At 49.2% G+C, this 26,724-nt stretch overlaps 1 protein-coding gene across 1 annotated transcript in view; it reads right to left on the reverse strand.

Moving 5' to 3' along the window:
- The window catches only part of Cacng4 (calcium voltage-gated channel auxiliary subunit gamma 4), a 60,461-nt gene that overhangs the window by 9,212 nt on the left and 24,525 nt on the right, over positions 1–26,724 (reverse strand). The gene's annotated exons all lie outside the window — the stretch shown is intronic.

Consider the following 26,724-nt stretch of genomic DNA (forward strand, 5'->3'; position numbering starts at 1 on the left):
GCATTTTCTCAATTAGTGATCAAGGGTGGGAGGGCCCATTTGTGAGTGGTGCCATCCCTGGGCTGGTAGTCTTGGGTTCTTTAAGAAAGCAGGCTGAGCAAGCCAGTAAGTAACATCCCTCCATGGCCTCTGCATCAGCTCCTGCTTCCTGACCTGCTTGGGTTCCAGTCTTGACTTCCTTTGGTGATGAACAGCAATAGGGAAGTGTAAGTTGAATAAACCCTTTCCTCCCCAGCTTGCTTCTTGCAGTTGTGATGTTTTGTGCAGGGATACAAACCCTGACCAAGACTCTCTTATTCCAGTTGAAGGTAGAGAGCCAAGAAACTTCCAGAAGGGTATGATGATCTCCTGTGCGGACTTCTCCTCTCCACTTGGAGAAGTGGTCTTCAGAGTGTAGAAAAGCAGAATTCCTGGTTTATTCAGGAACTCAAGGACAGGACAGTTCTCCCTTCCAGAATCTCCCATCCATTTTCTCCCAATCATCTGTTGCCTATCGGCCTGCGAATGCCCATCGCTGAACATACCAGAAGAAAGGGAGTCACATGAGGCAGGGGGAGGTCATGCCACTATGTGCCTGTGCCTGCTAACACCTCATGCCTATTCAACCACATGACTCCAGCAGCCGATGGCCAGAGCCCTTCCTCCCCAACTCCTTAACTGGTCAGAGCTGGTCTATTCCCAGCTGTAGCCAGTTTTTCTCTTGAAGCTGTTGCCAAGCATCCTACCGGCTTCCAGCAGTCCAGCCTGGCCTCACAGTGGGTGGGGACAGTACTGGAGGCTGGAAGTGTGCCAGGGATACATCTGTCTTCCTGTGTGTCCCACTAAGGTCTCCGTGCTAAGTTGGGAGTTTGTCACTCTCCTACCTGGAGACACATGAGCTGCTGACCAGCTGCCCCCTCCAAGCTCTTCCTCTCCCTCCTCTCTTCAGCTGCTGCTCCAAAGACCCGTGTGCACAGGAGCAGCTTCCCTGGACCCCTGGTCAGAGGTGCAGGAGACAGACGAGAGTCTCAGAGGAGGTATCTTGGGTGGGGTGTGTTTTCTGTGGGAACTCCGTTAACCTTGAGTTCCCTCGCCTATGCAGTGGCGATAAACCTCATCTCTCATCTCAGCTCTCAGGTCCCTTAGAACTACAGATGATACTGGCGGGGCACTGAGGTGGTTCTTGGCCTCTGGGGATGTGTCAGGGAGATTCACTGCTGGGCCCAGAGCTGCCCTTCTTTTACTTCATGTGTCCCTGAGTGGCTGAGTCAGCAAGCAAATGCAGGAGCTGGTGAAGGAGAAGGACTACCAGAATGGACTGGGCCCAGGATGCCTGCAGGTAGGTAGACTGGCAGAGACCCGAGTGGGCCAGTCGCAGCCTCGTTCCTAGGACCTGACCCCCACCAGATTAAAAAAATGTTCCCACAGACCCAGAACCAGCCTTTAAAGGAGTTGGGTGAGCAGAGCTCTCTGGCCCTGGCCCTGCCCACCCCCAACACCACTTCCTTCCTTCCTCCCTCCCTCCCCCCTCCCTCCCTTTCTTCATCCTTCCCTCCCTCCCTTCCCTTCTCCCTTCCTTTCCTTCTTTTTTTTTTTTTTCCACTTCATGGGTCTAAAGAAAATCACCAAGTCACACATGCTTGTTGGAACAAGTCAAATAATAAGAGGTTGGAAAAGAAGAAAACAATCGCTTCAGCTCGACAATCCTGCAGCTGACTCGTCTCTGTGGACCGTCTCCCCACACTCTCCTACTCACATACATACAGGTAGAGGTCTCCCCTAGTTTTAAGGGGTGCTGCGAGTTGATCCCAAGTCCTTGCTCACACTAAGTACATATTCTACTCCTGGACCCCTCTGCCTCTTAAAAAAAAAAAAGGAACCTATTTTGAATTACTGTAGATTCATATGCCCATGTAAGGCATAATGAGAGGGACTTGGGGGATGGTTCCATGGGTAAAGTGCTTGTCACTCAAGCCTGAGGATCGAGTTTGAGTCCCCAGCACCCGGGTTCAAGGCCTGGTATGCTGGTATTCTGTAACCTCACAGTGCAGGGTGGGAAGGTGGGCAAAGAGATCCTGGGCACACCAGCCAACCAGCAAAGTCTAGCCAATCAGAAAGCTCCAGGTTCAGTGAGAAACTTCCATCTCAAAATGTGAGGTAGAGAAGGCTGGGGTTTCAGCATGCAGGTGTGAGGACTGGAGTTCTGATCCCATGGAAGTATGACCAAGTCTGATGGGTAAGGAGGCCTGTAACCTGGCCTGTAACCCCAGAGTGGTGTGCCTGCAACCCCAGGGTGGTGTGCCTACAACCCCAGGGTGGTGTGCCTACAACCCCAGGGTGGTGTGCCTACAACCCCAGAGTGGTGTGCCTGCAACCCCAGGGTGGTGTGCCTACAACCCCAGGGTAGTGTGCCTACAACCCCAGGGTGGTGTGCCTACAACCCCAGGGTGGTGTGTTTATAATCCCAGGGTGGGTAGTGTGCTTGGGGGTTGGTGGGGTTTACCATCAATAAGATACAGGGAGTTCAGAGCAAGCTGGTTACTTAAGATAGCTCAAACAGTGAGATCTGGTTTCAGCTAGGAACTGCCTCAATACATAAGGTAAAGAACAATGAGAGAGGACCCAACAGTAACTCAGGTGTACACATAGATGCACAGACATATTGCACACACATATACATGTCCACCCACATACATGAACACAGACACACATATACATATACAGGCACCCATATATGCAAGCACACACACATGTGCTCACACACAAATAAGCATGTCAATAAGCCATTTCAAAGACAACTTCTGGCCTCTACACATGGTGGTGCTGGTGAGCACACACATATACAACCATATGCACACCTACATAGAGAGGAAGAAATAACATATCATGACATGTACCTTCACTTGGCTTCCTGGTAATACCTGAGGAAACTAGCACACTGTCACATCCAGGGTGGTGACACTGACCTCATGTGTGATCCAGAGCCTTCCATCACAAGGATCACCTCCAGGTGCCCTTTGTTTTCAGCCATACCCTCTGTCTGGTCTACCCCAGCCTCTCCTGAACCCACAGCAATCACTATGGGGTTCTCAGTTGTGGCAGCTTTGCCCTTTAAAATATCAACACTCGGACTGTATGACACAGTAACCTTTAGTGGGTGGCTTTTTGGACTTGACACAGTTCTGAGATTATCTCCCGTGTGTGTGTTGGTGGCTTGTGCCTTCCGTGGCTGGGCAGTGTTCCACAGCTTGGAATCTCATCTTCTGCTAAATCATGACCCGTGAGGGAGGTCCGCTGTGTCTGACAATTCTGCTGTGGGTGTTCACGCTCAGACCTCGGGGGAAAAAATGTTTATTGCCCTTCTGAAACAAATGCCCAGGGGTGCAATCGTTGGGTCACATGACAGCAACACCCTTAGTGTTAAGAGAGACTGTCCTGGAACTCACTCTGTAGACCAGGCTGGCCTTGCACAGAGACATCTGCTCCAAGCATCCTTCTGACATATTTCACTGTTCCCCATGCTACAGCTAGAAAATTATTTAACTAAACTTAGGAGTTGATTTTTATGGCACTGGGGACGAAGCCTAGGGCTTTGGGCCTGCTAAGCCCGTGCTCTGTTACTTAACTGTGGCCCATGTCCTTAAGTTATTTTAGATAGACTCGTAAACAAGACCTATCAGTTTTCGTAGCCTTTGTTTTGTTTGTTTTGAGACAGGGTCTCACTATGAAGCCTTGTCTGGCCTGATCTTACAAGGTAGCCTAGGCTGGCCTTGAATACTTGTCTTTGCCTCCCAAGTGCAGAAATCAGCACCATCAGGCCAGGCCTGTAACTTTGTTTTTAAAGTGCTGGGATTGGAGCACCAAGCCTTGTGGATTAAGCAAATGCCCTGACACCAAGTGACATCCATAGCCTGTTAACTCATCGCGCGCGCGCGCGCGTGTGTGTGTGTGTGTGTGTGTGTGTGTGTGTATGTGTGTGCATGTGCGCATGGGTACACATGTGCGTAAAGGACTACATGTGTGCATGAGTGGAGACTGGATGTCAACTTTGGGTGTCTTTCCTCAGGGACTACTGACCTTGCTTTTTGAGGCAGGGACTCTCACTAACCTGGAGCATGTCAAGTAACCTAGGCTGGCCGGCCTCTGGAGAGCTCTGCTTCTCCAGGGCTGGAACTGCAAGTACCTGTCAACACTCTTAACTTTTTACCTGGATGTTGGGGATTGAACTCAGGAATTTATGCTTGGATAGCATTTTAGCGGCTGAATTCTCTCCCCAGTGGCTCACTCTTAAGCACATTATCTGCAGTGGCTGCAGGAATGTCTGCATGTCCAAATCTATCAGTTATTGCTCAGGGGTTCTGTTCATACACGGTGGGTCCTACCATCTGAGGATAATGATTAAAAGGGAGTCTGAAGGCACATACTCCACGGTAGCTTTTCTGGTCCTCCCTGCCCCTTTCCTCCCTCCCCATTCCTTTCACTTCTCCCTGATTCCTCACATGCCTAGAGAGACTGGCATAGATTAAAGAGATGGGTATCGTTGCGGTTATGCTTTGCTGCCCTCAGAGGCTTCCTGCAGTCTAACCTGCAGGACCTACGAAGGTGCCTATGCCAGTCAGCTTTCCACCACTGTGACATGACGTGGGAGACAACCAATGGCAAGAGGAAAGGCTCATTCTAACTCACAGTCAGGGCTCCAGTCTGAGGTCCTTTGAGCCTGTGGTATAGGACAGAGGACATCGTGGGGAGAGACAGAAGCTGTGTGGCCCTGTTCACTTCATGGTGGCTGGGAGCAAAGAAAAAGGAGCCAAGGTCTTTCCATCTTTACATGGGCCCACCCCCAATTAACCAAGCTTGTTTTAACCAGCCCCACCTCTTAAGGACACCACTGCCTCCCAATAGAGCCACAGGCTGGGGACCAAGCTTTAAAAGCTGGGCCACTGGGGGGCATTCTGAAGTTCCAATATAGCAGATCCTTATTTTAAAAGAGGTCTTACAGAAGAAATCAAGCTATGAGGAGGTCACTCAGGGTTTTGCAGGACCTACCCTAATTCACAGGTGGGCAGCTAGATCCACTAAAATCAATTCTACCCCATCACTGTCTAAGGAGGGAGTAGGCAACGGAACAGATGATCCCCCACTGTTTTTGCCCCTATTGACCCAAAGAAAGAGAGTACTCCTTGACCTCAAAGCTAAGAATTTGAGATATTTTCCCCTAAGAGTCTGTTTGGTCAGACATCTCTGGTTATTTTTTTTCAGTGGCTCCAAGAGCCTTCTCCATTCCCCCTCCCTGTCATGGATAGCTGGGGAAACTCCATGCCCTGAAGCATAGCCACCCAAAGTTGACTTCTGGCCTCCACACATGCACCCATTTACACATGTGTGTGCCCTTGTGAGTACACACACACACACACACACACACACACACACACACAAACACATACACACACACACTACACACACACAAACACACACACACAAACACACACTACACACATACACAAACACACACACTACACACACACACTACATACACACACACATACACTACACACACACACTACACACACACAAACACTACACACACACACACACACACACACACACACACACACACACACACAGAGCCTACTCTACATAGTAAGTTTAGGCCAGCCTGAGAGACCCTGTCTCAAAATAAACAAATCAACATCTAGGCTGTATCCTCCTTCTCCAGACCCCTTGCTTCCATTAATGGGACCTAGCATTCCCATTGCCTCAGTTTCCCTGAGAATTTCTTCTACAAGAGTTACCTGTTTACATGAAGATCAACAGTTTCAGGCCTTGGGACCTCACATTTATCTCTGTCGAGTTTAATTTTGTTAGCATTGGCTTGAGGCACTTAACAGGGAGAAAATTAATGGCTGATGAGAGAACCGGTTCTTTTCCAGCAAGACGGAATGCTGCCAGGCTGTCGGCTCTTTTTAGTGTGTGGTTCATTGCGGGACCCTGGACTGACCCCACTACAAGAATACAGAGGCACTAGGAACAGGGTGCTCACAGCAACACAGTGGCCCTGATCAGGAAGATCAGGAAGCTACTGGGGTAAGAAAGAGTTTGTGAGTTACATGGCCCCAGCTGAGTCATGTTTTCCTCTGTTAAACTCAGGAAGGGGACAGAGGGGCTGCTCCTGCTTGAAGTCATGGCTTCCTGTGGAGATGTACATACATATCACTGTGTACACAGGCTTCCCCTCATCTCCTTCCACCACGAGCCACTTTTCCTGAAGATGTGTGCATGTATGTATGCATGTGTGTATACATATACACATGTACATATATAATATGCACACACACACACACACACACACACGCATACCATGTATACCAACATAGGAAATATCTATATTCTAAGATATGTCCACTGTTATATTTCTGGGTGGTAGGATAATGAGGGATCTAAGTTTGTGAATTCTTTTGTGTTTCCTGAGCTTTCTGCCATGCCAGTAAACAAACCACAAAAGCTCATTTAAGAGGCTAGATCCTTCCACTGTAAGAGGAAACATGGTGATGGAGGCATATTTGAAATGACCACAGATGCCCTGGCTGTGGAAGCTGGTGAACCAGGCAAGAACTGTGGTAGTGGCAGGAATGTGTGTGTGTGTTTCTGTGTGTGTGAGTGGATGTGTACGTGAGTGTGTGTGAGTAGGTGTGTGTGTGTGTGTGTGTGAGAGAGAGAGAGAGTTTGTGTATGTGTATATGTATAGTATGTGTTTCTGTGTGAAAGTCTATGAGTGTGTATAGGGGTGTGCATGTGTGTGTGAGTGTATGTGTAGGTGTGTGTGTGTGTGTGCATGCATATGCACTCGAAGTGGCATGGGGTAGCTTGTCCCTCCATGATCCTTCTGAAGGTCATACCTCAGGGCTATGCTATCACAGAGATTCTGGGTGACCCATCCGATGGGCTCAAGGGACTGCAGAGACACGACTTTCAGTACAAAAACTGGGTAGTTAGTCACTCTTTGAGTCATTTGAAGGATGTTGGCGCCTGACACCAGCCTTGGTGAGAGGCAACTTAGCAGCCATTCTAATTAAGGGAATCCCAGGGAACAGAATGCCAGCTGCTGTCTTAACAACAGTGATCATCCACAAAATCCTTTCTCTCCTGCATAGCCTTCCCCAGCTGGTATACCACTGGAACCCCTCAAGCATCAATGGCAGCTAGGAGAACCTACTGGGCACATACAGATGCCCCCCCTGCCCACCTCACGTCTGCTGCAGCCGTCAGCCGCATGCATATGTCCCCTGTCCATCCTGAGTCTCAGCCACACCAATTATTTCTTGCTTTTTGCTCACAGCCATGGGTAGCTTGCTTGGGGGAACAGCTCTGCAGGCAACCCTACTTACCCACCCAGTAAACCTTGTGCAGGGGTGGACGGAAGGGGAGCAGGCAGAGAAACATTTCCAGTCTCTGTCTCCTGGGCACTGGTTCTGGGATCTATTCTAAATGACTTCTAGGAAGTTGGCGCCAGGGCTTCCTACTTCTTCAGGTCTGGTCCTCTAGGATGGCCACCTTTAGGATGTATGCTACTTGTAGACAAAGCTGGGTTTGGGCTTAGGCCAAAGCTGATGTGCTGTGTGGATTCTGTGCACCAGCCTGTTGCATCTCTATCCCAAGGCTCCTTTGGAGATGGAGGGAGGTGCCTTGGAGAGGTCTAAAGATGTTCTTGTACAAGCCCACTGCAGAGGACCAAGGGTGGAGCCACTAGGCAGTTGTATACACATTTTATCAGATGTTGGAAAGCTGGAGAGGAGAGTGAGGCCAGCTGTGAGCTTGGTAGAGAAGCTGCATGGATCCATGTGCATCTCTTTGCTGACTCTTGGCTCCTTGTCGAATGCTCTACCCCTCTACCCTGAAGTTGCCTCCATCTGCAGGGAGGGTGGGCAGCGTGGACACCAGGCTAGCTTAAGGGAATGGGCAGTGTCTAAGTCTTGGGATGAAAGTCGGCTTCATATTTGCCAGGGAGGGTGGGGCAGGGTTGAGTTGCTCTAAGGGCTCAGTGTAAATGGGGTGTGGAAGAGGCCAGTAGAGGATGGTGCTCTGTGGGACGTGTCTGTTCATTCACAAGCCATTCGTTCACCCCTCTTCAACACACATTCATTCCTTCATCTTATCCATTCCTCAATGCTATTTTCCTTAGCTTGCTCATCACCCACCCACCCATTCATTTATTCATTCCTCAGCTGTGTGTATATATGTATATATGTGGTATATCCAAAGGTGTGTGTGTACATGTATGTGTGTGTATGTGGTATATTCAAAGGTGTGTGCATGAGCAGTGTATATATGTGGTATATTCAAAGGTATGTATATATATGTGTGTGCATAGTGTATATGTGTGATATATTAAAATGTGTATGCACAGTGTATATATGTGGTATATTCTAAGGCATGTGCATGCAGTATATATATGTGGTATAGTCAAAGGTGTTTATGTGAGTGTGTGTACACAGTGTCTTTATGTGGTATATTCAAAGGTGTGTGTGCACAGTATACACACACACATATATACATACGTATATATATATATACATATATATATATACGTATGTATATATGTATGTATATGTGTGTGTGTGTGTGTGGTATATTTGAAGGTATGTGTGTATGCAGTGTATATATGTGGTATATTCGAAGGTTTATGTGTGCAGTGTATGTATGTGTATATTCGAAGGTATTTGTGTGTGTGGTGTATATATGTAGTATATTTGAAGGTATGTGTGTGTGCAGTGTATATATGTGTATATTTGAAGGTATATGTGTATGCAGTGTATATATGTGCATATTTGCAGGCACCCACCCTTATGCATGCACACAGGCCAGAGGATGACATTTGGCGTCCTTTTTTAGCAGTCTTTGCCTTGTTCCCTGAGGCAGGTTTCTTACTGAACTTGAAGCTAGGCCTGGAGCCATCATGCCTCAGATCCTCTTGTGCTTGTCTCCCAGCAGCTCTGGGGTCATAGGCACCCACTCAGCCACCTCTGGATCTTTATGTGGGTGCTAGTATCCAAGCTCAGGTCCTCAAGCTTGTGTGGCACGTGTGTTACTCCACTGAGCCATGCCTCAGCCTCCTCAGCTGTATTTCTGCAGAGTGTATAAAGATGACCAAGCACACGGCTAGATGCTGGAGAGGAGGCGCTCCTACAGATCACCTGCCGTGAGGATGAATGAAACCCAAGAAGATAAAATAAACGCCCATCCATATCACTTTAACATGTGGCACGGACAAGGAGACTGGCAGGCAGCAGCAGACAAAGGAGGGTTTTAGCAGTTGACTATAGTCTAGAAACTGAAGCTGAATTCAGGGCTGGATGGTGGCAGAGAGGCCAAATCCAGCGAAAGGCTCTTGCTGAGGCTCCTACCTTCCAGAGTCACGTATGGAAGACTGAAAAAGAGCCCCAGATGTCACACCAAACAACAAACAGTAAGTGTGTGTGATATTCCAGTCACCCAAATGTAACCACTGTGTGTATGCATCAGAACTATGCTCCATAAGTCTGTCCAGATGCATCGTTGTATACAGGAGAGAACTTAGCCAGGTGCAGAGGCATAGACTGTGAGCCCAGCATTCTGGAGGTTGAGGCATGAAGGTTGTGAGTTCAAGACCAGCCTGGGCTATACAGGGGAGACACCCTCTTAAAACTTACATCTTGGGGATGATGCCTTTTCAAGCCAGAGGACCTGAGTTTGGTCCCCAGTACCTATGCATGGTGGCACAGTTTGTAATCCCAGCACTGTGGAGGTGAGATGAGGATCTCTGGAGCTTGCTGGGCAGCAGTCTACCCGAATCACTGAGCCCTGTCTTAAAAAAAAAAAGTGGATGCAGGCTAGGGAGAGGGCTCCGTCGTTAAAGTGCTTTTTATGTGAGCGAGAGGACCAGATTCTGGACTCTCAGAACCCATGCAAATGCTGGATGGGTCTGTAAGCCCAGCAGTGGAAGGCAGAGAGAGACTATATCAAAGTAAGCTGGCTATTGAGACCAGCCCCATCTGTGAACTCTGGGTCTGACTGAGAGGCCTGTCTTAGTGAACAGAGGAGAAGATGGATCAACATCAGCCTTAGGCCTTCACATGTACCTGCATACATGTGCACACATACATGTGTGAACACACAAACATGCCCCATACTAAAGAGGAGGGAGGAGGAAGATGGATGATGCCTAAGGATTGACACAAGTTATCCTGTTACACACACACACACACACACACACACACACACACAGAGAGAGAGAGAGAGAGAGAGAGAGAGAGAGAGAGAGAGAGAGAGAGAGAGAGGACACAGGCATAGGTAGAGAATGCCCAGACCAGAAGTCAAGGCAAGGACAAAGACCACACCTGGCTCAACATCCTGCCACCTGTGTCTGAGTCATTTTATCAACTGCAAGCTTTACATCTGATGAATTTTGCAAACATTTCCTACTTAGGCAATCTCCAAATTAGTCCAAATTAGAAAGAGTTCATTGATGGAGCACCGTGATGGGGTGGCAATGTGGCTCACAGCTCTGGTACACAGGTCAAACGATCCAAGTCTTTATCTCAGAGCAGGGCATCCTGGGTCTCCTGCCCCTGTGCCTCTCCACTGCCATGGCTTCCTTGAGCTGTTCACCCATGGGCTAGCTTCCATCCCATCCCCAGTGTGAAGCCAAGAAACAGCATAGCAGCCCTGAGCAAAGGTTTCCATGCCTTGCGTCACCCCAGGCAGGCACAATTTGGGACTCTGTAGCTCAAGTTGAGATCTGAGAGGCTGGGTGGCTTCAGCGAAGCTGAGGGGCAAGAGGTGGTGGCAGGGTTTCCTCATGACAGGCTTTTTAGGAGTGCAACACTTGACATCACTTAGCACCCATGTATGCTAGGCCCTGTTTGGAGCACCCATGTTTTATCAACAGAGCCTTCATACTAATCCCACGGTAGACAGGACATCCACCATGCTTTGCAGCTAACTATCTACCTGGGATTTGATCCCAGTCCACTAGGCCTCAGAGACCAGGCCTTCCTACGCAGGCAGCACATACTCGGCACTGTGGTTCTGTTCATCGTGTGCACATGGGCACAAGCTACAGTACATGGCTAGAAGTCAAACGATAGCTTTTGGTAGTCAGTTCTCTCTTTCCACTGTGCATGCATGTGTTCTGCGGATCAAACTCAGGTGGTCAGCATCGGCAGCAAGCACCTTTACCAGCTGAGCCATCTCGCCAGTCCCTCAGACCATGGGGAACCTTTCTAAAGACTACCTATAAACAAGATCAAATTCTGAGGTACTGCAGCGGTGTCAATGAAAGATTTGGGGGGCAGGGGCATCATTTAACCTGGAACATAGATTTGGGAGAGGGTACAGTGGTTGGGCGTGCCAGTCAACAAGCCTGAAGCCCAGACTGTATCCTTTTAGGCTCTATATCCTGCCTTGCTCCTCACTCAGAGGTCCTCCACTTCTACGCCCATCTCCAAAGAAACTCCCTAATGACTGTGATTTCCCAATTGGCATGTTCTGGTCTCCTGCGGGTTGGCTGCTCTCCAGTGGCAGTGAGGCAGGCTGCTGGGAAACCTTTCCTGGGGTTCCTACAGGGAAATACCAGGCTCCGAGAATCAGTGGGCTGGGCTGCACTCTGCCTAGATTCTTGGCCTTTAGTGACACTTTGAGACCCCATTAAATAATCACAGACTTCACTGTCTCCATGCAATTTCTGTGTCCTGGGCCCTTGCTATTTTCTAGGCAATGGGTTCTTGGAGATGCAGCTCAATCTTCTCATTATACTTGCTTTTCTTTCATTGTGCACATGGGCCATGGGGCAGGCTTGGACTGTTCACAAGTGATACATGCCATGTCTGAGACGGGCTCTGGAGCAGGAAGTGTACCCATTTATCTCCATTCCATCCTGCCCTGCCCTTACCATCCCCAAGCAATGGAAGGGAGACAAGATGGCTTTCCACACTGTGGTGGATGGCTGTCCTCTAACAGGACCATTCACATTAGACTGTTAACTCCAGCAGGTGACCCGCTATTGTGCTGGCTGTTTTCCACTTCCCTGGTATTTCTGCTGTAGTAAAAATCAATGATGAGCGAGATTAAGGCATGTGTGGCCTCTGCTTTTTCTTTTGGAGCTTTCTATTGGCAGTTCCTAAATGGTGACAAAGGAAAGGAGAACTCTTTACAGGAGAGTCCAGGGCCTCAGAGAACACAAGACCAAGGTACTTGGCTGAGGCTGGGGAACTGAGGTCAGACATGCTGTTTTTTTATTCCAATGTCACAAGGAAGAGGTGGAAGTGGAGGAAGAGGTGGAAGTGGAGGAAGAGGTGGAAGTGGAGGAGGAGGAGGAGGAGGAGGAGGAAGAGGAGGACAAGGTTTTCAACTCCTTACGTCTCAGACTGTTTGTTGTTGTTTGTTTTGTTTTTGTCTTGACTGGATAGCTTAACAAAGAGCTATCTATGTCCTCCCCATGGACAGCTTTGGAGGCTGGAAAGTTTCTTCAGCTAAATAGTGGCTCTAAGATCCACTCTGTAAAATTTTAAACTAAGGAAGGACATTTAAGACAGGGTCTCTGTAACCCAGGTTGAACTCAGACTCCCAAGGTCATTTGAGGATGACCTCGGAATTCTGATTCTCCTGTATCCACCTCCAGAGTGCTGGGATTGTAGGCATGCCCTACCACTTCATGCAGTGCTGAGGATTGAACCCAGGGCTTTGTGTAGGCGAAGCGAGCATCCAGCTATCCCGATTACATGCCCGGCTCTCTTGTCTCTTCCCATAGCCTTAACTTAGCACCAGGACGGTCCTTGTCCTTCTGTGATCTTTAGGGATTTCTGATTAGATGGGGCTCACCCATTCCACCCTTTCCCCATTTCTTTAATCCAGTGTTCCTATACAGATGCCAGGTCCCATGGGAGTCAAAGGACGTAGATCCTGTCTGGGAGGACAAACGCCTTGGATGGGGAGGTGGATGGACACCTTTCCTGAAACAGGGACCCAGAGATTTGTGCTTGGGGGTAGGGGTGGGAATTGAGGCTGCAAAAGTAGGCAAGACTCAGTTACAAAGGCAGCCAGAGGTTCTCTATAAGGAGGCTGCTCCCCACTCCAGTGGGCTATAATGAGGGGAAGATCATATGGTGAGACGGGACAGTGACTGGCAGCTAGAAAACCCCCTCCTGACTCATGCCCTGGGAGTCTCTGGCTAGTCTCTGGGGATCCTGGATGTCGCTGGTGCTATTCTCAGCCTGGATGGGCATCATTTGGCCTGTTAGGGTTTGCCCTACCCTAGGGCTCTTGGGTGTCTGCCTCTACTCCCAGAGGAGCTCAGCTGCCTGGGGGATGACAGGCTGTACTCATCCAGCACTACCAAGCTCTCTCTTCATCATGTCTTCATCATGTCTTCATCATGTCTTCATCATGTCTTCATCATGTCTTCATCATGTCTTCATCATGTCTTCATCATGTCTTCTCACATTGGAACCCCTTGTAAGGACACATTTCATCCTGGCTCTAAGTCAGCGGCTTCCTGCAGCTGCCCGAGGATCTTGGGCAGCCTCTTGCCGGCTGCTGTCAGAGCAAGGGGCAGAAAGAGATTGGGGAGGCATGTGGATGGGTAGGTGTGGGGGCTTCAGAATCACCCCATCCCTCCCCTCGCAGGCTGTCAGTACCGGGAGAAGTCTTGGACCACAAAACTGCACTGTTTGCAAACCTGATAGAAAAGAAGAGGGGCTACAGGAACTTGGGCCCGGGAAGAAGGCATCTGCTGTGGTTTGGACCCCCCACAGTCCTGTGTTGGGAGCATTGGTTCCTACTATGGTGATGTAATGTAAAGAGGTGATGGGATTTCCAGATACAGTGGGATGCACCTATGTTCTCAACATTCAGGATGGGGAGTGTCTTAGTCAGGGTTCCTATTCCTGCACAAACATCATGACCAAGAAGCAGTTGGGGAGGAAAGGGTTTATTCGGCTTACACTTCCATACTGTTGTTCATCACCAAAGGAAGTCAGGACTGGAACTCAAGCAGGTAAGAAATCAGGAGCTGATGCAGAGGCTATGGAGGGATGTTCTTTACTGGCTTACTTCCCCTGGCTTGCTCAGCCTGCTCTCTTATTGAACCCAAGACTATCAGCCCAGAGCAGTAATTGAGAAAATGCCTTACAGATGGATCTCATGGAGGCATTTCCCCAACTGAAGCTCCTTTCTCTGTAATAACTCCACCTGTGTCAAGTTGACACAAAACTAGCCAGTACAGGGAAGAAGGAAGGTCACACCAAATTGGAAAAAAAGAGGAGAGAACCTGAATTGAGACTATCACTACAGAGGCTGCCTGTTCCTGAATAGCCGGGGGAGGTGGTTTTTCAGGTTCAGCAGTCAAGGAACACAGAGATCACTACAACTGTAGCAGAAGGGGATCCACAGTGCATCTTCAGCTGTCCCTAGAACCTGGCAGTGTCATGTAGTAGCTTGTGTTTTCATGCTAATTATGCTGCCCAAAAAACCTGTTTGCAGTGTCCAGCACATAGGCTAAAGGAAGCCTGCCCCTGGTTGGCTCTGGTTGGGAAATAAAGTTGCCAGCGGCCAATAGCTGGGCAGAGAGAAAGAGGCAGGACTTTTAGGATGCCCAGGCAAGAATGCAGGGGATAAAGAGGGAAGTCCGTCATGAGAAGGGCCATGCCAGGAAGGTGCAGAAGGGAGAGATGGCGGAAATGTAGGTACCAAGGGGAAAGTGGCCTCAGAAGGGCTGCCCAGATGGGTTCATGGGCAGCAAAAATAAAATAGATTTAGTAAGTATTAACTCAGGAATATTGGAGGGGAGTGTGTTAGCTACATGGAGGCTCAGGAGTAGCCCAGCCATTGAGATAGTTAAGGCATATTAAATTATAAAGGGTGTGTGTATGTGTTTCCGTCTGGGATCCAGAACATTGTGGCAGGTGGCGAAGACACCCCCCCCCCAGGAGTTTAGAGCGGGTTCAAAATATTACCACTGCAGTGTGATGCACGTGAGGCCGGTCATGTAGGCATGCATAAGCCAAGAGACAGCATGCTGTAGAGACCTGGATCAATGTTCCAGGAAGTTGCCGAGGTCAGCTTTCCTGCAAGTCCCAGGGCACAATTTCATGAAGCGGGTTCTAAAGCATCAGTTGCAGTTGCAACCTGGGGATGCTGGAGATGCCAGGACCGAAGGACTTCTGTGGAGGCGGAATGGAGGTGTGGGGCAGAGTCAGCCCAAGAGATAGGCTACGTGTGCTGTCCAAAGCAGAACCAGAGAGGTGGAGCTACCCAGTGCCTTTTGTACCCAGATGGTAACACCTTGAGCTCCAGATGCTGGTCATGGGACTTCCAGTCTTTTTCCTGCTGGGTATGTCTTGTGTTGGCTCAATCTTTCCCTGCTATTTTCCTCATCTCCTTTTGGAATGGGAATATTTACTTGATATCATCAAATGTTGGAAGAATGCAACAGGGACTTAAAGTGATAGGAGAGTGTTGGAACTGTTGCAGTTATGGGGAGCGTTGAAGCTGGAATGAATGCATTCTGCATGACGAGATGACCACAGACCTACTGGGGTCAGCGGCAGAATGTGATGAACTTCAAAGGATGAGCCAGGTTGTCAAGGTGGGGAGGAGTGACCGTGTCACAGTTACCCGCCATGTCTGTGAGGTTGTAAATGAGTGGGTGGGCAGACCCATTCTGAGCATGGATGGCAGCCCATGACTGGAGTTCTGGACTGAGTAAAAAGGAGAGCCAAGCATTGGATCACTGCTCTCTGCTTCCTGACGGCAGATGCAACACGAACAGCTGCCCCCCTGGGCCGGCTGCCATTTCTCTGCTGTGATGGATGACACCCTCCATGTTGGAGCCAAAATAAACCTTCACTCCCTTAAGTTGTGTCTGTCAGGCATTTTGTCATAGTAACAAGAAAATAATGAATGCAGGTACTCACAAGCCCCTTCCTTTGGTTAGACTTCCTTCCTTCCTTCCTTCCTTCCTTCCTTCCTTCCTTCCTTCTTTCTTTTCTCCCTCCCTCCCTTTCTTTCTCTCTCCCTCCCTTCTTTCCTCTCTCTCTCTCTCTCTCTCTCTCTCTCTCTCTCTCTTTCATTGAGACAGTGTTTCTCTGTGTAGCCCTGGCTGTCATGAAACTCACTCTCCAGACCAGGCTGGTTTCGAGTTCAGCGATCCTCCTGCCTCTGCCTCCCGAGTACTGGGATTAAAGGCGCCCAACCAGAGGTGGGATTCTTTGAATCGATATTGACATCCAAACCAAGGTGTCTCTTTAGGGTCTTATGCCATGGACAGCTAGATACAAGGGCAAAGAAATAGGCTAGCCACCTGCCATTCTGTCCCTCCATTGTATGACTTCTTCCTTTGGGAATAAGACTCTCACACAGAACCACCTACAGCGGCCATCTTACCAATCAGATGCTTCCTCATGATTATAGATCACAGAGTCCCCTAGGAGATGCTGGGGAACTTGTAAGTGGAGCATACTTGGCTCATGGTGGAGGTCCATGGCTTTTCCCTCCCTTGGTCTTGGCTGAACTCTTCCCCGCACATTCTTTCCTTAAAGAATTGTCTATGCGTGCAATCAAGAGGACCCTAGCTCCCTGCTAGCTGAACCTTAGTTTGTGGGGAGGATTTGCCAGCCTGGTCCTGGTTAGCTCGAAAGCCTGGGCTCCACTCTACTCCACAGGGAAGGTCGGTAACACTGTTCTGAGATGTGAAAATAAGTTCAGGTCCCCAAGAGATCACAGGCCTCGAGGGACAGGAAGGAAACGGAATCAGAAAACAGTGTAGCACGCCATCACAGAGAACATGTGACAAGTGTCTCTCAGCCTCTTTAGGTCTCAGTCACCTAGAAATTTACCAGCAGCCAATCATCTTCCACAAACACCTCTGAGTACCATCACTGAAACAGGGGTTATTTACAGACCCCATGGAGTTGCTATAATGAGTCCGAGATGGGGGGGCTGGAGAGATGGCTCAGTAGTTAAGAACACTGACTGTTCTTCTAGAGGTCCTGAGTTCAATTTCCAGCAACCACATAGTGGTTTCTTCTCTGATGCCCTCTTTCTGGTGTGTCTGAAGACAGCTACACTTACTAATTAAAATAAATAAACCCATCGCTGTGATAAAACACCCTGGCAAAAGCAAGTTAGGGGAGAATGTTTGGCTCACAATTCCAGTTACAGCTAGTCATTGCTAGAAAGTCACAGCAGCAGGAGCGTGGGAGAACTGGTCACGTGACATCACAGTCAAGAGCAGGGTGCAACGAATGCCTGCACGCTGGCTAGTGGTCAGCTGACTCTCCTTTCCATACAGTCCAGGGTCCGTCCCACAAAACGCTACCTCCCCCACTCAGGGTGGGTTTTCCCACTTCAATTAACCCAATTAACAAATCCTTCCCAGACATAGGCACAAGCCAACCTAACGTAGATAATTCCTCATTGAGACTTCTCAGCTGACTCTAGACCATGCCAAGGTGACAGTTCAAACTAGTTATCACAGGGGCCTCAGAGGTGACTCTGGGCATGATGTTCAATGGCCCATCTCCTGACCCCGGGGCTTCTGGCTTTCTCCATCCCTTCTGAGCTCAGAGAGCCCTTCAAGGGCAGCACAGCTCCAGCCTTGCCTCCTCCAGTGCAGGGCTGCAGAACTGCCGGGATTTTCCAGGCTTCCTGCCGAGATTCATAATTGAACCGAGCCAGAGAGATTTCCCCGACCAATAGCTGTCTTCTCCCCCAGCGCTGGGGAACGGCGCTCTCTGTGATTTCTCTACTTGTATCTACCCCGTAACTACTGCCTGGATGAAAGCTTGGTTGCCAAGGGTTGGCCTTTTTTTTTTCCTCTTTGCTCCTTCTTTCTTTTTAATGAGGAACAAATATGGGGCTCAGAGGGGGCAAAACAGCTCTCTGCAGAATCCAGACTTTTCCGTAGCTTCGCTTCTGCAGATCTCTGGAAAGTTATGCCCCAATAACCTGAGAGTTTTAATTGGAGGGCCTGCATAAGGGAGAGAGAATCATAGTGGAGATGTATAAACTTCTAAAAGGAGCCCTAGGGATGGGCACCTTCATCTTCTTCACTTTACACATTAGGAACCCGAGGCCTGGAGAGGTGAATGGCCATTTCCATGGTGACAGGCTAGCTCGTGGAATGGCCAAGCCTGGATCACTAATCTCTGGATTCTCAAGCTGAGCTTCTGCTCACCCCACAGTTCTACCTTTCCAGTGCTCCTGATATCTACGGGACAAGGACAGTGCCGCCGCTAAACATTCTGTAAGACACTGGGCCTCCCACTCCAACAAACTCCAACGTAATCCTCAACGCCAAAAGTGGCTTTGGTGATGATGAGTCAGGGAGCTAAGGGACCACGCCTATTGTAGACATGGCTAACCCACTGCACTGCTATTCACTTAGTCTGAATCTCTCTCAACGCAGCACTCCATCCACGGGCGATTAGTAGAGACACTAGCTGTTCTGCCATGGCTGAACAACATAGAGGTAGAGGCTTCAGAAGCCAGCCTCTAGGGGTTGCTGTCTTTGCTCTGTTGTCACCAGCCAGCTGTATGATGTAGGTCCTCATTAACCTCCCCATGCCTCACTTTCCCCATCTGTGAAATGGGAATCTTCAACAGGGGTACACCTCAGAGCTGTGTCACCTTGAAGGTGACACAAGGGTTTTGCAAGGTTCCTGAGCCTGGCATACAGCAAGTGCATCAAACATGCTATGGGCTGCCATAACCAGGCGACTAGGCGACCAGGCGACCAGGAGGCAGCTGTTCTACCAGAGAGCCAAGCTTGTCTGTCTCTTCCCCAGGGCTACCATGGTGTCCTCCTTGTTCTCATATGGCCATGACATTGTGACTTTAAAACAAGAGGTTTGCCTGACTCTTAGGCGGCCCCGCGCAATGACTGGTTTTCCTCCAGCCCCACTGTTAATGGACTCACAAGAGCAGGCTGCAGCTGAATGCTAAACCTTGCAAAGCCCTCTGCTAAGCTCTTCCCAATTTCCCATTTAAGCCTTAAAAATGCCTGAAGAATCAGGTGCTCCCGTGGCTGGGGATGTGGCCCAGTGGTAAAGGGTTTGCCTGGCATTCGCAAAAGCCCTGGGTTCGATTCCTAACATGATACCTCGCCCTTACAGAAGGAGGAGAGACTCCTGTAACCCTGTTACACACAGAGAAGGTTCAGAGAAGACAGGTAATTTGTTAGCAGTGTCCCAAGGAACCACCCCAGAATTCTCTAGAACCATAGTTCCCAGGCTCTATGCTCCCCCGAAGAATTCTCCAGAAGAGGAAGGAGGTAGAGGGGGCAGTGTTGAAGGGAGGACACATACCTGCCAAGTCACTGGCGCCTTCCGGCAGTCAGGCAAAACTGAGATAGCTCAGATCTGCTCACTGAGTACACCTGGGGCTGGGGCAGCAATTTCAGCCAAATAGAAACCAAATTCAAACTTGATGTTCAATCCCTGCCCCCGACACCTGTGGTCCAGAGTGCCAAGTAAACACAGTTATCAGCTGGAGCCTGGCTGCCTACCTGTCCTTTGGAGGAGAGCCACCAGCTTCATAGACTTGGATGAGACCTCAGAGCTCTGGGCTCATCAGCCACACCTGATGCCCATGTCCTCCGTCCTGGCCTCCTGGGAACCCCACGTCCTGACAGTGTCTGCCTGTTGGCCGTTTTCCAGGAAGAGAGTCACTATTTTGGGCCCTTGCATGATCCATTCCCTACAGCAGCAGCAGAGAAATGTCCCCTTATCTTGCCCAAGATGGGACTCCCAACACGGAAGAACAGATGTCCATTCAGTCACGAACTCAGGCTTGAATTCAAGTCAATATTTACATGGCTACAGCCTGTCACGCACCGGGTGCCTGGGTGTGTGTGTGTGTGTGTGTATCAGCTGTTCCATCCTTTAGCTTGGCACTGACTTGGTGACTTGGATAGCCCGTTACCAAGCCTAGGAAGCCATTGGGAGAAACTGACATCATAGCTGAGCCTCAAGAAGAGTCAGCAAGCCAAAGACTAGGTAGCTGTTCCAGACACAGGGAACACACGGTAGAGCTGAGCAGGTAAGGGTGGCAATGGGCATAGACAGGTGTGGAGAGGTGATAGAGGTGGCCTGACGATTTCGCAAACCCGGGAGCCGTGGCAGGTATTTAGCCAGCTTTTTGTCCTCCAGAGACAGGGACAGAGAAGCAGAGGGGCCAGACAGAATCCAGATTCTGGGACAGGTTTTCGTAGAAGCTCACCTGCTGATTTGGGATAGAGAAAGGATTCCCTAAGAGCAATGTGCATCATCTAACCAGCCATCCTCCACTTCCAATACTCTTGGCTTACGGCCACAGTAGCCTTCCTGGGCTACCTCTTCCAGACTGTACCTATGTTCAAGCCTCCAACGCCCTCCCTTCCATAGCATGTCCTCAAGGCCAATACACCCCAGGCTCCCTGTTTGGCAGTTCCAGATCAGGTGCTGATGTTTGTGGCCCCCTTCCATATTCATTCACCCCCGGTCTCAGCTCCCTCTGCCTCAGCTTCTTCTAGGAAGTTTGGGGCTAAGGCATGGGGATTCTGCTTGCCCAAAGAGAAAAAAATGTATAGAGAATGTAAAAGCCAGCTTCCCTCCCTCCACACACAGGCTCAGCAGGCCTCTGAGCTGCAGGCTTTGGTGGGGCTGGAGGCAGAGAAGACAGGCTGGCTGGGAGCCAGGCTGCAGAGAAACCCCTGGGAACAGAGCAGAACAATTGCCATTGTGAGTTAAGCAGGCCATTTATGGGGAGGATAAAAGTTAATGAGAAGCTGTACGTCAGCCCCCACCATTAAGCAAGAGCAAATGCTGGCAAATAAACCACACAAAGGGGTGGATGCGAAGCAGCAGCCTGCTCAGCAGAGGGTGGTGCAATGGCAGCTTGCTGGCATGGGGGGAGGGGGGGAGGGGAGCCTCGTCCATCACCTGATTAGGAAGGTGATCAAGGTCCGGACATTACCGTTCATCTAAATTCTCCAGGTGGCTTCTTAATTTATCACACAGTGTCTGCTTACTAGGGATAGTGGAAGTTGGTCAGGGAAGGAGGTGAGGGCTCTTTGCTAATTCATCTAGAACAGCCGTTCTCAAGCCAGTGGGTCTCCACCCCTTTGGGGGGTCTCGCATCAAATATCCTGCGTATCAGACATTTGTTTATATTACGAGTCATAGCAGTAGCAAAATTACAGTTATGAAGTAGCAACAAGAATAATTTATGGGTGGGGTCACCACAACAAGTGGGACTGTATTAAAGGGTCCTAGCATTAGGAAGGTTGAGAACTACTGAGGTAGAGAAAGCTTTGTAAATTCAGTCTCTGTCCCGTTGGGCAGTGCAAACTTAAAGCCTTGGCTAGGCCAGGCTTCTTCTCAATACCTTCAGTGCTGAGCAAGAGGCATGAAGTGTTATGGGCATCAAGTGTTGCTCTGGTGGCACTGGTAAAGACAGTTACAGGCAGCTGGCATCTCACGGGGACATCACTTCTGATGTCTTAATTCTTTTGGACCTTGTTGTGATCACCAAGTTACAAAAGGAGAAACTGAGGCCTCTCGGAGGTTCAGTAAGCATAAGGAGGTGTTTAGAACCAGAGTGCTTAGACTACACTGCTCTACCCTGTCTGGGAGCAAATGCACACACCTGTACACAGGCACCAGTTGGTGGCTAAGTGGTGACAATACTCAGCATGTAAGCCAGAATGTTCCACGTCACCTCAGGAGGAAGATTCCAAACTTTCAGTCAGACTGGGTGCGCAAGAACCAAGGAGGAACCCTGGGTCTCTTTGGAAATGTGTGTATTTCTTACAAAATATATCATCACCATCATTATCGTTGGTGTTTTGTGTGTGTGTGTGTGTGAGAGAGAGAGAGAGACAGACAGACAGACATTCTACACTCTGTAGAATGCATGTGGAGCTCAGAGAGACTAGCTTTGTAGAATCTACTCTCTCCTACTTTTACAAGGGTTCCAGAGATGGAATTCAGGTTGCCAGGGGAAAACTGGCAGAGCCATCCTGCCAGCCCTGGAGGGTGTGTGTGTGTGTGTGTGTGTGAGTTTTTGCATATTTGCCTTCTTTGTTTTTCCATTTCTTTTTATTTTTTGAGTCAGGGTTTCATGTAGTCTAGGTTGACCCGGATTTGCTATACAGTCAAAAATAGCCACGAACCTCTCTGATCATTCTGTCTCCATCTCTCAGGTTCTGGGATAAGAGGCATGCACACACGTCTCCCCTAACTCCCAGAGGCATATTTCCTGGGGTACTCTCTGCTTTGTCTAACCACCAGCCATTTTTACATCCCGATATCGCCTCCTTCCTGGTCCTCTCCTGGCCTCACTGCCCTGCCCCATTTTGGATCTGTGTGACTTTTAACTGGTGTCCTAGCACAAAATCACCTGCCAGGGTGGTCTAATAACAAAGGACTTCAATGTTGTGCTTGACTCCCCAGCTCTTGCAGGAACAGATGTGGGTCCTCCAGGCTTTCTCCTGCTGTGCTGTCCTGCTATGGGCACCACCCTCCAACCACACTGCATTAGGCTCGGCCCTTATCACACACTAAACTGTTTCCAAGTATGCTCTGTTTATCTTGACCCCTGCCACTACGTCTTGCAGACTTTTGAAGGTCATCAGGGAAGGTGCCACACATTCTAAGAACCCTCCTGGGTTCTATCCCTTCTCCCCTTTCCTATATCTGGCCTTCTGTATCTACGAATTCTGCATCAATAGTCAACTGTGGGTCAAAAATATTCAGGGAAAAAGTGCATCTGTACTGAACATATATGGACTCTCATCACTATTGCCTAAATAATACATATGTATTATTACATGTGTGTTAAATAATACAGTATGTATATTGTATTATACTTATTGGGAACATGCACCTATCACAAACATAAACACTCTCATCACTATTGCCTAATAATACATATGCATTATTACATATGTAATACATTGCATTATTACATTGCAATACATATGTTATTACATATGCAATACATGAGTATTATTACATATATAACACATATGTATTAAATAATACATTATGTATATCACATTAGGAATCATAAGCTGAAAGTGACTCAGCACACAGAGAAGGCTTTGTGCAAGTGATATGCAAATACCTAGCTATTTTGTATAAGGGACTTGAGCATCCTGGATTTTGGTACCCATGGTTGGTTGGGATGTTGGGGCAGGGAGAATCCACTCTTTATGCACACCTCTAGCCTCCAGAGCCTCTTGTGTTGCATATATTTAACTTATGTTTCAATCCCTAAGCCGGAGGCCTTGGTCTGGCATAATTCATCTTTGAGTCTCTGCTTGATTCATGTTGGTGTGACCCAGAGGCCACCTGTGAAGCTGGGGATGTAGGGAGCACTGATGGGGATGTAGGGAGCACTGATGGGAATATAGGGAGCACTGATCTTTCCTGAGCCTCTCCTTCTGTGCTCAAGCGCATAAGGCAGAAAGAAATGCTCACTCTACATTCCTCTCCCTTTTGCCCTGCAGTGAGTAAAATAGCCAGAATACCAAACCTGGACAGAGAAAACCACAGAGAAGACATCAATGTCTGTGACCAAGAGATGCCAATGAGCAGAGGCGCTTGTCGTTGGCCTTTCTGCTGAGTCTACTGATCAACGCTGGAAGCCCAAGTAGATTGTAACATGAAAAATACAAATGTTCTGGAGGTGAGCCGCAGGATTCAATGTGCTCAGATGGGTATGATATTAACCAACTTGTGTGTGTGCGTGCATGCATGCTCATGGTGCACATGTCTGCTCTTACATGTTGAGGCTGGAGGTCAACCTTGGGTTTCATTCCTTAAGAACTCCACTTTGCTTTTGTGAGGCAATGTCTCACTGTTTTGGCTAGGCTAATGGGCCAGTGAGCTCAAAGGACACATAGGCCTGACTCCACCTCCCTAGTTCTAGGATGACAAGCACATGCCACCGGGCCTGGCTTTAACATGGCTTGGGCACGGAATTCAGGTCACTAATGCTTGAACACTATGCTTGAAATTCTCTGTTGATTGAGCCATGTCACCAGCCTTCATTGTAACTGATTTTAATGTCAAAATGAAATAACCACCATCAAGCAGACTGGATAGATTGCTCCAAGAGCCAAACACAGAAACTAGAGAGACCTGTCTGTATCCTGTTCTCAACAAAGTCTCGTCCACAGTCCTTGCGATCTGGCTGTTCCTGGAGGGATACAGGTCAACCCAAGATGGTGGCAAGCTGCAGGTGGATCCCAAGACTAAAACCCCTGCCTGTTCTTCTATTCTGCATCTTTTCATGCCTCCTTTGGCTTGGCTGGAGCTCAAAAGTCAGACTCCTCAGGCATGGCGAGAAGCTACCTCGTGACCGCAAAGCTTTCATTATTCATTAAGCCGTTTTCCCTCCTGCTTGAAATCTGGGCTTAGCCTCGTGGTCCACGCATCTTCAGTTCTCTCAAAGCCTTCTCCTGGTCACGGACAGAAGGCAGCACTTCAGACATCAGCTGCAAAAATGCAGTTTTCCAAGGTGCAGCAAAGCAGGTCAGCGGCCCGAGCACTGTGGCCAGGAGCCAGCCCTGCAGTGTCCACTGAGGTCTGAATATTTTACACCTAGTGACTCCGAGTTACAGGATTTAAGAGTTCCAGACACCAGATTAAACTTGATTTCGCACTGGCCCCGGAGGGCATTTGTTAAAGAAAAATAAAGATGCAAGATGCTAGATGGGGTCTAATATCCTCTGCAAGGTGGCTCTGTCTACCTACAGTCTAAGGCTGTGTACTTCTGGAAATATCCAAGTGCCAGCTCCTACCTTCTCCTTATTCTTTCCCTGGCAATCTGTCCTCTTTCTCTCCATCAGCTTTTAAATAAATACCACAACCCACCTCCTCCCCTCCCCTCCCCTCTGCCGCTTTTTTTATTTGTCTCTGTGTGTGGCATGCATGCATGTTCCCATAGGTATGGCACACATGTATGCACACACATGTAGAGGCCAGAGGTCAATATTAAGACTCTCAATCCCTCTTTCATCTTATTCATTGAGGCAGGTCTCTCAACCAAACCCAGGACTGACCAGTAAGTCTAACTAGCGAGCTCCAGGGATTCCATCTCAGCCAGTAGAGACGGAAATTATAAATGGGCTACCATGCCCACCTGTCTGGCATTTGCTTGTACAACAAGTACTTTAGCTTCGGAGCCATGTCCCCAGGCACCCCCCACCACTGCACCCCAAACTGCCAACTTTGTACGGTCACCATGATCTGTTGATTTATACCAATGGATCCAAGAAATCTGGGAGATGGGTGCTATTGCTCCATTTCACAGAGGAGTCAACTGAGCATCCAGAAGTGATCAAATGAGCAGGTATAGAGAGCTGGGGTTTCAAACTGCTTATACTTGGCTTCAAAGTTGCATTCTCACATGGCACCTGGCTTGTGGTCCCTGCTGGCCAGAAGAGGGCCTCTTGGAGACTGATTCAGTCTGGCTGGGGCTGCCCATGGCAACTGGGTGATCTCCTGCCCTCACCCCATGCTTCACTGTCCTGCTTTGAGCAGTCAGGGTATCAGGATCTCCTTGAGGTTGTGGGTTCCCAACACACAGCCCCGATGCTACTCCAAAGCTTTTGTCCCTGAGGGGCAGGGTGGGCTGACTTCCCTTGCATGGGGTGAGCAGTGGGCTCTGACTGGCCCAGCACTGGGGGCTTAGGCGGATGAATACCCACGGGTGGGCGCTGCCTTTCACCTCCATACGTATGATCTTGGCTTTGGAGGTATGGCCCACAGGGGCAGCTACAGCAGCAGGGACAGGGCTGGCACAGTTGAAGAGGAAAAGCCTAGAAGCTGGGTCTTGCCTGCCCAGCCTCTCAGAGGCCAGGCCTCCAGCTGGGCCCTAATTCGCAAGGCTGCTGCCAGCGCTCATTCATAAATGATGAAAAAGCTCTCAGCAAATGCCGAGCCATGCTTCGTCCCCCAAGGCCCCTGCTGGGGACCTGAGTGCGGAGCAGACTGAGTCCCTGGCACTCTGTGGACCAGCGAGTACCTTACCTTGTGTCAACTCTGAGGTCCACTACAGCCAGTGTCTCTCTGGACAAATGAGCAGGGCTGACTGCTGACATTTGACTGTTGGAGATGGGGTTGGGTACACTTGGGACTTCCCTCCAGGACCTCAGAACAGCAAGCTTTGGAGGTTTCTGTTTGCTGACAGGGCTTATGACAGCTGGCATTGAAAAGGGCAGCCAGAGGAACATGTTTTCTGATAGTCTGGGGAGGTGGGGAGGACCGGAGAAAGGCAAGGGAGCTGATGGCCCTTATTGGAGGAGCAGACTTAGCCTTTGGAATTAAAGCCAGTTCCATCTAGTCCCCAACCGTACTTCTAGAAACCCACTATGCTTAAGTCCTAGAAACCAACTGTCCCCATCCTCAGAGGGAGACTCAAAGGGGAAAAGGTAGCCACACCCAGAGGTGAGCATTTCCACAGTGGGCCTCCATATTCCCTTTCTTAAGGTTCCCCACAGAGCAACCCCACTCTGATGAGAGGCCCTTCTTAGGTGATGTGTTCATCTACAGTCTAGCCAAGGGCAGACCAAGATTTTACAGGCCCTTACGTTTTTTGTAACTGGACAGGCCCTCTTACAAAACAAAACAAAACAAAACAAAACAAAACAAAACCGCCCAATAAATGCTGAGCTGGGCTGGGCCTTGGTGGGGCTGGGGCTGGGGCTGGGGCTGGGGCTGGGGCTGG

This window comes from Mus caroli, chromosome 11 (assembly GCF_900094665.2).
Source record: "Mus caroli chromosome 11, CAROLI_EIJ_v1.1, whole genome shotgun sequence".
Taxonomy (NCBI): Eukaryota; Metazoa; Chordata; class Mammalia; order Rodentia; family Muridae; genus Mus; species Mus caroli.